This window comes from Lonchura striata, chromosome 9 (genome assembly GCF_050655825.1).
Source record: "Lonchura striata isolate lonStrDom1 chromosome 9, ASM5065582v1, whole genome shotgun sequence".
Lineage (NCBI taxonomy): Eukaryota > Metazoa > Chordata > Aves > Passeriformes > Estrildidae > Lonchura > Lonchura striata.
Window position 1 is genome coordinate 3,742,916 of NC_140711.1, and position 13,477 is coordinate 3,756,392.

Genomic DNA, 13,477 nt, shown 5'->3' on the forward strand with positions numbered 1-13,477 from the left:
ATTACTTCTCTGCAACAAATATGCAAAACACTCTGGGGAAGGGCTCAGATCTGAATGAGGGAAGAGGTGAAGGTGAGCCACAGCAACCAGAGGAGGAGGCTGAGGAAGAATAGGAGGGAGAGGGCAGTCTAAGAACCACGTCCCTTACCCTGATCACTGATCAGAGAGAAAAGAGCTACATGTAACTTGGACAACATTAAAAACCCTGAATGCAACATGGGGAGAGTATCACTGGTAAAAGAGAGGATTTAGACATTTGAGAAAGATGAGTACAGACTGACAACTAATGACCAACACAAGGAATGTTACAAAGAGCTGTGCAAAAAATGGAGCAGAGATGAAAAAACTACATCAGTACAAGGAGAGAGAACAGATCTGACATTTGTATGAAAAGTTTTAGTGGTCAGAAAGCTTAAAAAAAATTGTTGAGTGACATCACTGCAGAACCTGATGCAAGTGTGCATAAAACGTAATGTCAGAAGCCAGTCAGCAGGATTACAGTGTTGACCAAAAGGAAAGGTGACATTACTAGGAATTTGTGAGGAAAAGCAGAAGAGTGAGTTCAGTAACTATTGCAGAATCTACTTTTTGAGTATGCCAGAAAAAAACATTAAGGTGCAGTAAGTAAATGGGAAGAGATGAATGGAAATAGCATTTTTAAAAAAGACTGGATGAAATTAAGATGAAGGTACAGCAAAGTCTCTTCATGTGATAAAGGGGCAATTCTCTTCTCTATTCTGCTCTCGTGAGACCCTACCTGCAGTACTGAACACAGCCATAGTGTCCCCAGCATAAGAAGGGTATGGAGGCCACAAAGTTGATAAAGGCTACCTTCCCTGTGAAGACAGGCTGAGAAAGTCAGGGTGTTCAGCCCAGAGAAGAAAAGGTTGTGTGGAGAACTCATGGCAACCTTTTGGTACCTGAATGGGCTGCTGGGAAGGCAGAGAGGAGCCCTTGGTCAGGAGCTGTGGTGACAGGACAAGGAATAATGGGTTCAAACTGAAGGAGAGGAAATTTAGGTTAGATATACAGAAGAAATTCTTTCCTGTGAGGTGGCTGAGGCACTGGAACGGATTTCCCAGAGAAGCTGTGGCAGCCCCATCCCTGGCAATGTTCAAGGGGTCCCTGAGAAACCTGGTCAAGTGGAAGGTATCCTGGCCCAGTGCAGGGGGGTTGGAATGAGTTGATCTTTAAGGTTGCTTCCAACACAAACCATTCTCTGATTCCATAATTCTTTTATTCTATGATAAAAGACATCTCACAGAAATACAGAGACCACACTAAAATTTTCTAAAATTCTTCCCATGACTCTGGATTTTTTCACTGTCCTGCCAAAAGTCTTATGGATAATATTGACTTGAGCTGGTCTGCTGGGATAACCAGCAGGTACACCCATTTAGGCTGTGGAAGGCATTTTTCCAGAACCAGACCCTTTCAGCCTTTCCTCTTCCCATCACCTGTTTGAAATGGCACCTGCACCAGGAAATGTCCTCTGCAACACGGGTTCCTGAGCTGGTACTAGCATTGGAACAGCCCTGGCAAAAAAATACTCCTCATTTCTAGTTATTTTTGCCATTTTCAGTGCCTCCTGGCTGGCTCTGTAGGTCCTGCAGACACTTGTGTTTTGGACACTCATGCTGTACATGGTAGCCCTCTGCTCAGGCTGGCAGTGCTTCCCTGGGTGTCTCTGCTGCAGCAGGGCAGGAGGATGGGAAGGAATGGGGCATTCTCCAGAGCCAGGCTCCATGCTCAGCCCTGCATGCCCCATGCCCAGCTGGGTGCTGTCCCACTGCCTGCAGGCTCAGTGCTCACTCCTCAGCCAGGGAGCCTCTGGAATTACACTGGGTTACTTCCAGTACACACAAAAGACACAGTAAAACATCAGCATTGTGTTTACATATTCAGCACTGCAATTAGGATTCCCTATCCCACCCTGGTCCTAGGCCAGCCCATGCTCCTATCCCATGTAAATCCCCTCTCTTCCCACTCATCCCAGTGATTCCCACCCATCCACTTCTCTAAGCACCTCAAAACAAGGCCCATGCCAACAGTCCTCTTGTGCAGAAAGTATGTGTCTAATTTTTTCCAGCCAGTATCTCCAGGTTCCAAGCCTGGGAGATGACTATGGGAGTGTAAATTGCAGAGCTGAGAAGAATGAACATTGCATCACTGCTGCCATAAACACTGAGCTATTTCTTTTTGTATCAGAGTATCGAGGCACCATGAAACCAATGCCTAGCTGAGGAGATAGTCAATTGTGCTGTTGTTTGTCTGGTTCCTCTCTTTGGGGAGAAGTAAGAAACAAAGAAATGAAAGATATTTCAATTTTTGTTGGTCCCAAGGGTCATGACTTGAGGGAAGTTGCTCTTGTGGAATGGCAGACAGACACATGCAACCACTAACCCAGCAAGAGAGTAGCAGGTACTTACAAAAACAGTTCCCTGAGCCCGTGTGGTGTTGTTACTGTGTTCCCACTCAGCCCCGTAACCTCAAGCCCAGCCACAGCCCCACAACTGTTTGCATTAAATATTCTCTCACAGCAGTATTTTTTTCATACATCCTTACCCCACAGGCCATCCCTTTATGCCATGCTGCCACAGAACACCCTACGGCACAGCTCCAGCTCTGCCCTTCAGCCATAAAATAGTTCTCTCCTCAAACCATTTGCCAATGCCATGACCAATTAATAGGCAGGAGCATTGCACCTCTTCATCTCCAAGACCTTCGGGCTTTTCACAAGTTAAATGAATCCTTTCTATTCTCCAACCCAAGTAACCATGAAAACTTTGACAGTGAAGAAAATAGGTTGCAAATACACAGTTATTTTGAATGGGCATATGCATGGCAGTCTCCCCAAATAGAGAATCTCATACTTTCAAAGCTATCAGAGACCTCCAGGCTTGCAGATCCCTGCCATCACCTGCTTCTGGTGCCCCTCTGGCAATAGGCTGAGGAATAGAAAGTTTAGAAATTGGTTACCTTGGACTAATACCCTTGCTACCCCTAAGAGCGACAGGGGACACTTTCCAGTTGCAGGAGCAGTCTGTGTGCCAAGGTCCTCACACTGGCTGGGCTGCTGTGCCTTTGGAGTGGTGCTTGGGCAAATACCCACATGACTTTTGTTATATTTTTGTCTACACCTTCCCATTTTTCATCAAAAAAGCTTCATCAGTAAAGTTAATCCAGAAGAGGTAGTTCACTAGGAGTTCTGTGATTTCTTCCTCCTCTGCTTGCAGCCAGAGCTGCTGAATGGCTCAGCACCTGCATTCTAAGACACACTGAGCAACTGCTCTGTTGCTGGCACAGGGGTGCCAAGCAATCTCTGTCCAGGCTGACTTGGCTCTCCAAGGATGGAGGAATCATGGATGCCAGAAGGAAAACTGACAATTCTGTCCTCAAATCCCATGCTTCCTACTCCCTGCACCCAGGAGAGCAAGCAGCACAGTAAAAAGCCTCCTACTACCCAGAAATCACTGCCTGGGCTCAGCAGTCCAGCCTTCCTAAGCTGAAAGCTGCTGCCTTGTCTAAAATGCTGCCTTGGGCACAGACTGCTGGGGAGGGATGTGGAAGAGCTGCTGTGCCCATACATCTGCTTTGGAGCAGCACCCAAAGTCCCAGCTCGGATCAACTCCCTGGTCACCCTCTCCTTTGTAAACAGGCTTTTGAGCACCTGTTCCGAGATCTAAAATGGGACCTGGAATAATCCTATGGAAAAGAGTTGTGTGCTTCTCTAAACAAAGCTCTCAGCTCTATTAAAATGCTCAGCCAGACTAAAGCAGCTTTAGATCACTGGTCTTGGACAAAGATTTGTCACACGACAACAGGAAAGAAAATGTTAGCCAAAGTAATCCCAGGAAAAACACACGTAATGAAGGTTTGCAGATTCCAATGCAGCAGCTAAATCAACACCTTGCTTTGCCAAGAAAACATTGTGAAATCTGTGGTTTACTCTTTGATCCTAAGCCTTCCCTACCCATCTTTTCATAAGCAGTATCATTAGACAGAAATGATTGTAAAACTAAGATTGGTTTGTCAGTGACCTTCTGACAGAAAAAGAAATTGTCTTGTCACGGGTGGCTGCTAGGCTATGCTGGCATACATTAACATGGTACTGAACCTTGAAGAAAAAATGGATTATCTAAATTATTACATGTGGTAGGATAATCTTTCTTGGTCTTTTTAATTAACATTTTTATGTATAGGATACAATATTTTGTAATTTTAAAAGGGGACAAGACTGAAATGAGTAACAAATCATTACAGTAAGCAGGAAGGAATACAAGGCAAAAACATCTCATTTCTTTAGATGCATGCTGTATTTATATTATTCATATTTTTCCTCTAAAATTAAATAAACCTAATGATGCCCTTTAACTCAGAAACACACTAATAAGAGTGTGAAGTTCTGAAGAACTTCTGTCTTTCCCCAGAGCAGATATAATGGAATTACACTGGAACAGTAAAATTCTCCATACTCTTCTTAAGAGAAAATTTTAAGAGAAAGCTTTTTCTTAAATCAGTATTGATTGGTGGAAAATTATAGTAGCGCCCCTAAAGTTAAAACTCTATAATGGGTGAGCTTTTAGAAGTTCGGTGTGTTCTCCAATCCAAGAAGGTGTCCCCCGATGTCGCGCACGGCCGGGCCGGGCTCCTCCTCCCGGCGCCGTGTCCCAATGCCCTAGATTTACATTTACAGCTTCCCTGATGGATCGCAGGGCCCCGGGAGCCAGCCAGGAGCTCTCCCCGGCTGTGCCAGCGCCGGGGCCAGCCTGACCCTGGGGCTCTGGGGATCGGCAGCGCTGCAGAGCCGCAGCAGCTCCCGGGGGACACCTGGGTGCGCTCCCGGGGCCTCCCGCACCTCCGGGATGCGCCCCGCAGCCCCCGGGGTGACCAGGCTGGACCAGATCTGAGAGGCCTTGGGGGGGTGGGGGCAGTGTATCGGGAGCTGGACACAGATTCCAAAGGAGGCTCCAACCCCCGATGCGGTCCAAGATGTTTATTCCATAGGAGGAAGGGGGAAAGAGAGAGAACCAGGCAGGGACAGAGCCTTATCCAGGCTCAGTACAGTAAGGGCTACTTGGCTCCCAGCCAATTGATTCAGGAAAGGAAGGAAGGGTCAAACTAACAGGTCACAGCTACTGGGGTCTCTGGGGAGGGGAAAACCGTTCCCCAGAGCAATACAACACTCCCGTGAGGAACAGCGGTGCTCGGGGGCAGCGCCGGCCCCTCGGCTCCCTGCTGAAGGTGGCAGAGTCCTGCTGTGCCCCACGGGCAGCTCTGTGCCACGCTCGGGCTCCCTGGTGAGGGTGGCAGAGTCCTGCTGTGCCCCACGGGCAGCTCTGTGCCACGCTCGGGCTCCCTGGTGAGGGTGGCAGAGTCCTGCTGTGCCCCACGGGCAGCTCTGTGCCACGCTCAGAGCCCGCCCGGGGTGCGCAGCGGGAGCCGCAAGCGGCTGGGGATGCGGAGGGCAGAGCAGAGCCCGGCACGTCCCGCCCGGGCTGCATGGCACGGGAGGAGGCGAGCTGGCTCTGCAGACTGTCCGTGCTTTTCTGGCCTCTGCTTACGGCTGCGGCTGTGTTAACCTAAGATAACTCTGATCAGCTTAAAAACCAAGCTAGCAAAGGCACAGGCTTCTAACAGCAGAGCTCCTTCAAATTTGGTATACAGGTAGTCAAAACACACTCAGATAATTCCCTTCCTCAAGAGGAAATATTACAACTTTTTCAGCACTTCCTCTTTTTATATTTGAAATCTTTGCACTTCACGCAATACCTTTATTTGCATGCGGATGGTAACAACTCACCTCCACTGTTTCTAACTTTAGGTCATTCATAATTCACTTACGTAAAAGGCAATAACGGTTTTTGCTACTGGCAATAATTAGCAAAATGTACATTTCTACAGCGTGATTTCTGCTCAGATAAATATTTTCCCACCTGCTCAGCTACTTAGCTGAAAATCTACCAACTCAATTTTTCCGTAGGCTGCAGGTAGCTGGCAGCTGTGAAGCAGGGAAGCAGGGCTCATCCACATCCCCAAGCTCCCTGGCTCACACCATGTGGTTCTAGTGGATCCATGGCAGGGGCTGGAATGAGATGGTGTTTAAGGTCTTTCAACCCAAGCCATTCTATGATCCTATGATTCATACAGAGTCAAGATTAAAGACTCTTCCTCTATAAGTAATGTTGAATTCTCTTGCCTAACAATGCTACCTAAGGACCAGTTTAAATTTCTTGCAAAAGAGACAGTAAGACACCCTTCTGAAAAACTGCAAACATTAAATTTTTTTAACAATATTTTAAAACTTAATGAAGCTTCAGTTGCTGTAATGATGTGGAACTAACTGAGAACTATAGTCCATTTTTTTTAAACCAATATTGAGGTTCACCAGACATTCACCGTTCTTTCCACCATTAAATGGCAAGTTTAAATGTCAGGTTTGAGCTAAAAAAGTAGCTGTGGAAGAAAAGGGTCACCTGGAAAATCAGATGGATGTAGATGCTGTTTTTTACAGGAGAGCATTTGTATGTAGATGTATTAAATCAAATTGCACTTTGACCAAAAGTTATGTATTTGTTTATTGAAAAGATGTAGATTTCTGGTTCTTTCCAGTTTACTTCTTTCCCCTAGACCAAGCAAGGCTCAGCTTTCAGCAGTCACTTGTCAGTTAACCAATTCCCCCCTTTATTGTGTCAGAATAGGAAACACAATAATTAATTACAAAAACTTTGGGATAAGTTTATTCCTGGAATAAGCTTATGTTCCAAGAGTAACAATATTTGCCAATGCCATCCTTATTTTTTTGATAATTAGACAAGCTAGTAAATGACCCCATGTAAACCAGTGGTAGAAACTGTACCATATGATGGTCAAAAAAAGAAGACAGTCTGTGATCTGCTGAGTGCCCTATACAGAGTGTCACTCCTTCTTGAAAAGAGTCCTGCTCCCCTCTCCTGTTACCAGCTCCAGAAAAAAAAAAAATCTCATTTGGCTTCAGAAAGTTGAAACTGGACTTCATTCTTTTGCTCTGGGTCCACATGGGTTTCTGGTCTGATAGACTCAGTCCTGCAGAGAAGCAAACAAAGCAGCCTAGTGCAAGTCAGCAAGTGGTGAGGGTACAGGGCATGCTGACCATCACATTGGCTTCTCTGCCTGAGGTCTTCCCAAGTAAGGCTGAGAGGCTTTACAACCCAAGAAGGAGAGCCGTGTTGCCAACTAGCAGAATGCCACCACAAGGAAGGTAAGGAAGGACCACGCTGATTTTGGGGCCAACATTTCTAAGCTTCACACAGTCAAAAAATCAAAGCAGAATTCGGTCACAGCTCTGGAGCATCACTCAGAGTGTGAACTCATCACAGTTAGGTATGTGCAAAGAACTAGCTGAGATCTACAGGCCTCATGAGAAATAAAAATCAGCGTTGCCTTAGACATCAGTCAGAGACTAGGTTCATTTCCCATGGTTTGGGATCACACTGTGAGCTTTTCAGATGCCTATTCAACAAATATTATGATTAGACTCAAGAACTCAAACTTTAGTCCAGGCAGAGTCCCATTAACACCAAACAGGCTCTAAAACATGGACCTCTACATAATTCACTGCAATGGCAGCTTCCTCCAGTTCCCAGCTCCTGCCAAGCAGAACAGCTCTCCTTCATTTCAAGAGCTGCTTTGTTGGTCAGGCTTTATTAAGCTGTGGGACAAATGTCTGAGCTATGGCGCTGTTGCTCTGGCCAAGGCTGTGTTCCTTACCTCGTGTACCAGAACCTGGCAGCAGCAGCACATCAAGGTGCACAGAGAACACAACATCAAATATCACTGAGCACAACAGGCCTGCATTTCTTCTAGCATGGACCTGATTCCTGATGTCCAATTATGGAGATCAAAGGTATAATTTACTTAGAGGAAGAATTATTTTTGCATAAACAGCCACTAGCTAATAATACAGAGAAGATGCTAATAAATTCTAATGGGTGGCAGAGCAGACAACAGTAGACAAGTGACCTGAGCATCTTGCTACATAAAATTAAACAAGAGGGAGTCTGATGCTGATGACAAAACCTTTTTGTGAGTAATGCTGGCAAAATCTTTTTGAGAATAACTCAACTCTAAGTTAGAAAAAGTGAGATTCTTCTTCCCTACCTGAAACTAACTTTAGGACCTTCTTTGCATCTTCACAAACAACAAGAAATGGAAGTAACTGCTGCTATTTTGTTTCAAACACTGATTATCTTGAGGACAGAAAAGGAGGAACGCTTGTCTGTTGTCTTGAAAAACCTGCAATAGTGTAAGGTGTTGATGAAAGGCTATCCTTCTTCCAGGGAGGAGGAAAGGACTGTTCTGACTGGGGAAGGCTTGTTACAGCTGTCCTCAACTGCCATGGCTGGTACCCACTGCATTTCTTTTGGTTCTTACCTACAGCTGCATTCCTGGCCTCAGCCCTTCAGTTTCATTTGGATGCATCTCATCTTGGGCTATAAAATCTTAAAATATGAGTGATGTGTCAGCTTGCTCTGCCTGCTGCTTTGGGAGTGACCATACTGCACCCCCAGACTGCAATTCAGTTGTTTCAAATAGACCAAACACTCATTTAAATAGCAGCCTTCCTCCACCACTCCCTCAAAAGCTAATGAGCAGGGCATCAAAGATTCTTGAGCTCAACTTGCCCATCCACACATCGGGGTGACCTCCATAGCCTGTAGCACATGTGGGAGCAATATAACAACCAGACTTCAAATACTGAACCCAAATAATTTGGCATTTACAGCTTGGCCAGCTGGGACCTCTCTGTTATACAAGCTGAAAGCATGGTTTGGAGTCACTCATCTGGATTGTTAGCACATTGCCTGACTATCCCGAAGGAAACAATACATGGAAGCAGCAGTTTTTCTAGAAAGATCCCAGTGACTTAAAATACATGCAAAAACCCTCTGAGAGCAAAAGATGGACAGGTAATAAATGCAACACCGTAGGGTAACACTGCAATCGTCTCTAAAAAATTTTCAAGAGTGAGGGTATGAGACAGGCCAGCTTCACAAAATCACCATTGTTTGCTGACTTTGAACAACTGCAGCTGCCCAGAGGGAGGGATATGAGAAGTCTCAGCAGTAGTTTTTGAAATGGAAGGTGGCGCTGGTTCAGCAGAGGAAGTAAACTGCAATGAAACAAAGATTCCAGTTTGCAGTTTACAGAAAATCTGATCCAAAAGTTCTGTATGTATTTTCAAAAACTGAAATCCCATTTGTTCCCCCATAGCTAAATTAAGAACGTGCTATTTTGAGCAAGTGAACCTTATCCCAATGTACTGAAAACACAGACAAAAATCCAGCAACTTTCCAGGGTTGACAAGATTATCTCAGGCTTCAGCTATCTTGCTTTGCACTGTGCTAGAAAACAGCTGATGGTAAGATGAGCCCTGATACGTGTCCAGCTGCAGTCCCCACCCCTGCTCCCACACCAAGGAACTGTCTCTGCTACCCAGCAGGGCCCTCTGTGCTCTGAGGTGTTTTCTGCAGTGCTTATTGGGATGCACAGTGGAAGAATTGCAGTGTTTTTCTACTTGAAGGAGTCAAAACCTTGCCAAGACCTTTCTTCTGCTGTTGTGTCCTTGCTCTCTTGGAGGCAGCACCTTTAAGAAGGTTCTCTCCGATGAAGGAACGCTGCCCCACAGCCCTCAGGGAGCATGGTGAGGCCTGGAGATGCAGCTGTCAACATGTTCTTGGGTGGCTTCAGCTTTGAAAGCTGCCTGGAGTGTAACAAGTGGAATAGCCTGGAACAGAAGCCACTTGGTCACAGAACACACAGACTTGGAGTATCATTTGTGGCAGCAAAATGGACATGGTCTGGAATAAGAGGAAGAAGAGAAACAACAAGGACCACTTTGTATGAGCTCCAGGTCAGAGATATGAAGTCACTGCCATCTGCAAGTTCAGCAACCTGCTCATTACTTAGAGTAGGAAGTTTCTAGATCCCATTGTGATACCATTGTGGCTCCTCTCAGACTCATCTGGTCCCTAAGGGCTCTGTTAGCTAAAAGTACAAGAATGTGGGAAGCAAAATAAGTAACAAGAACTGTCAGGAATAGGTTCCTGTATTTCTACCTTTGTTTAAAGAATGCCTCAGCTCCTTGCTCTTGATCCATTCTTGGTGGGTGTGATTTCTTCTGTCCCTCCTCTTAGTCATGGTCCCAAGTCCATGACTTTTTCCTGGGACAGCCTGAATCTTTCACTTTACAAGATGGGAACCAGGACTCCTGGCTAGTCTAGGCAGATTCATGTGTCGAGGTCAAACTTTACAGGGCTGAAATGCCACAGTGATGAGATCCTGGATTCAGGAACAGACAGTTGAAAATGAGCAACATTTAAACAGGGAGCATGGTCAAGGGGGTAGAGAAGACACAGAGGTGAGGAAGTCATGGCAGGATGGAAAGCAGCCTCTGAACTCAGCTCAAATGCACTGTGCAGATTCATAGGTACCAGCAGCAGCCTGTGATGTTACAGGGCTCTGTAAACTTGCTATGACACAAGAGAGGGATATACATTATTGGCACAGTAATTCCAGCCAGGTAGTTCTCTCAAGCTGATACAGAGCATACACAATATGTTCAGTATTCCTAAGATAGGAATAGACAAACCAGTCATGAACAGACAAGCCTTCAGCTCTTACCAGTTCATTTAGCTAGCAGGTAATTCTTTACTGAAAACAGTATGAGAGTGCAGACAGAACAAGTCCCTAAAGGCCAAATAGAAGAATGTATCTGGAAGCTTCTACCATTAAGTAACAAACTGGATTTACCCCAGGATTAAATAACATGTTGCTACTGCAGTCTTGGGCCAGAGAGCACCTCAGGAGAGCAGCTGCCTGGTTGCTGTTCCCTTATACCTGCAAAGACACAACACTCACCTCAGCATTGTCCTCATGCTAGCCCAGAGAATGAAATTAGTTACTACATTTGCAGATTAATCCCTGAGCAAGGGATTCTCTGAACACAGGGCAGCCCAATGTGGGGCACAGAGGGCTCAGATTTTCACTGGGATGTACTAGACTGAATTTATAGCTGTTATAGCTGTTATATACTAGTAATGAGCAGGCTGCTGTGCCTGTCACAGGACTTGCTTGCCTGCCTGTAAATTACATTCTGGTGCTCATTGGTAGTCCCTGCTGCTGTGCTGCTGATGCACTGTGCACTGTGTTGTGCCTGGGAGCACTTTGGTGACAGCCGTGGTGATGGACCTGGGCTGGCAGGTGGCCAGGGCATCGCTGCTGTGTCTGTGCTGCTGCACTGGGCAGGCTGGAACTCCAGTGGGAACTGGGGTGGAAGGGACTGTGACCTGCAGGGACCTGGGGTGGAGACTGTAATGGCTACACCTTTGTTGTAAGCCATGATTTGAGTTGTATGTTACGGGAATTAGTGTAACAGGAATCACCCAAATGAATGGAGGGAAAGCCTCCAAAGAAGCAGCTGCAGGGCAGAACTGACCTGACCTAAGATGGCCTTGGTGCCCAGGACCTCTCCCTTACACAGCACCTTGCCTGTCCCAAGTCACCACCAGAACAGATGGAGCCCAAAGTCACGAAGTAAATTAACTGAAAGGACATTTTATGGACATTTGGGGAGATTTTGTGGGCATTTTTCAAGGGAAGCACACAGACTAAGGGATTGACATCTGTGCATTATATCCAAGGGTGGGAGGTGGGGTGGTGATTAACGAGGGTGCACTGAGGAGTGTGGGACCTGAGCATGATGAGAATGATATGGAGTATGGGTGGAATGTGTTTGTTTTGTTTGGGGTAGGGTTGATTTTCTTCACAGTGGCTAGTATGGGGCTTTGGTTGGATTTGGACAGGGTTGATAATACAGAGGTGATTTTGTTATTGCTGAGCAGGGCTTACACAGAGCCAAGGCCTTTTCTGCTTTTTGTACTGCCCCACCAGTGGGAAGGCTGGGAGTGCCTGGAAAGTTGAGAGGAGACAAAGCCAGGACAGGGGACCCCAACTGTGTGGGGAATATCCAAAGGGATATTCCAGGCTGTGTGAAATCATGCTCAGGATGTAATGTGGGGGGAAGGAGGAAGGAGAGACGTTTGGAGTGATGGGGTTTGTCTTCCCAAGTAACCATCATGTGTGATGGGCCCTGCTCTCCTGGGGGTGCTGAGCACCCACCTGCCCATGGGAAGCAGTGAAGAGAGTCCTTGCTTTGATTTGGTTATGTGTGTGGCTTTTGCTGTGCCTATTAAGCTGTCTTTATCTCAACCCATGGGTTTTCCATCTTTTGTCCTCCCAGTTCTCTCCCTGGTCCCAGTGGTGGGGGAGTGAGCAAGCTGCCTGGGGCTGGGCTGCTGGCTGTGGTTAAACCACAACACCATGGCAACAGAAGAAAGGAGGGGAGGTGCTTGTCAAGAAAAAAAAATAGAATTTAGGGGTTAAAAATACACCATAGGGGTTAGCAATGGCACAGAAGGAGACAGACTGTGGATAATGATTACTGCTAATAGTCAACAGTTCCTTGAGCTGCTGAGGTCCTTCCTGCAGTGCAGTTACTGACAATACCACAGCCATCGACCTAGTTACTGCAGGGTTTCCGTTCCCAGCAGCCACAGCCAACACTGACTAACTTCAATTTCACCATTATTAATGCTTTGCTTAAAGCTTCAGCAACTGGAATCAGGTGATGCTGTGGAATCTCAGCTTTCGCTTGAACAGATAAGCACAATGTGAAGCTTCTCACCCTCAGAGAAAAGCCTGATAAGATGAATTCCCAAAGGTCAGAAGTCATGATGATAAACAAGGAGAACCCAGCCCAAGATAGGGTTAAAGTATTGTGGTTTTTAAAGCATACCTAGCACTTTTGAGAGGTTTGGTAATTTTCTCATTGTATTCCTACAGGAGTATTTGGGAAAGAAGGAACTGGCTTTAGAAAAGGAAGCATTCATTAGCAAAACTTAGCACAAAAGGCAGCAGGAACACATTTAAATCAGCTGGGAAAGGAAAAGGCCAAAAGGCTTCACAGGTTACACAAAATGAAGAAAACCCCATTACAAGGAGGTAGAGGAAAGCAGGCAGGATATTTTTTGCTTTCCTTCCTCTTCATCTTCCAATCTGACTCTCTCAGACCCTGCTTTGACCTCCTTCTGGAAGAGGGGGAAGCCAAGTTTCCCATAATACTGTGAGCTCAACTTTACAAGCTGGAGACAAAGAGGAATCCAAACACACAATAAGAACCTGTGGATTGGCCAAACAAGGATTCCTAGAGGTAATTATCACAAAGGCAAGCTTGGTTAGCATTCAAGCTACCGAGGTGAGGACTGGTCCTACATTCCTCTCAGGGGGAGATAAAGGTGTGTTTTTCTACTTCCCAGTGTGAGTTTCCTAAGCAAGCCAGGGATTTGCTCTGGTACTCTCAGTAGGCTGTGATGCTTATTCATTCAGCTTGGATCAGGTTCTCATCTAAGTGATGTCCAAGTAGATCTGGTCCATCCTT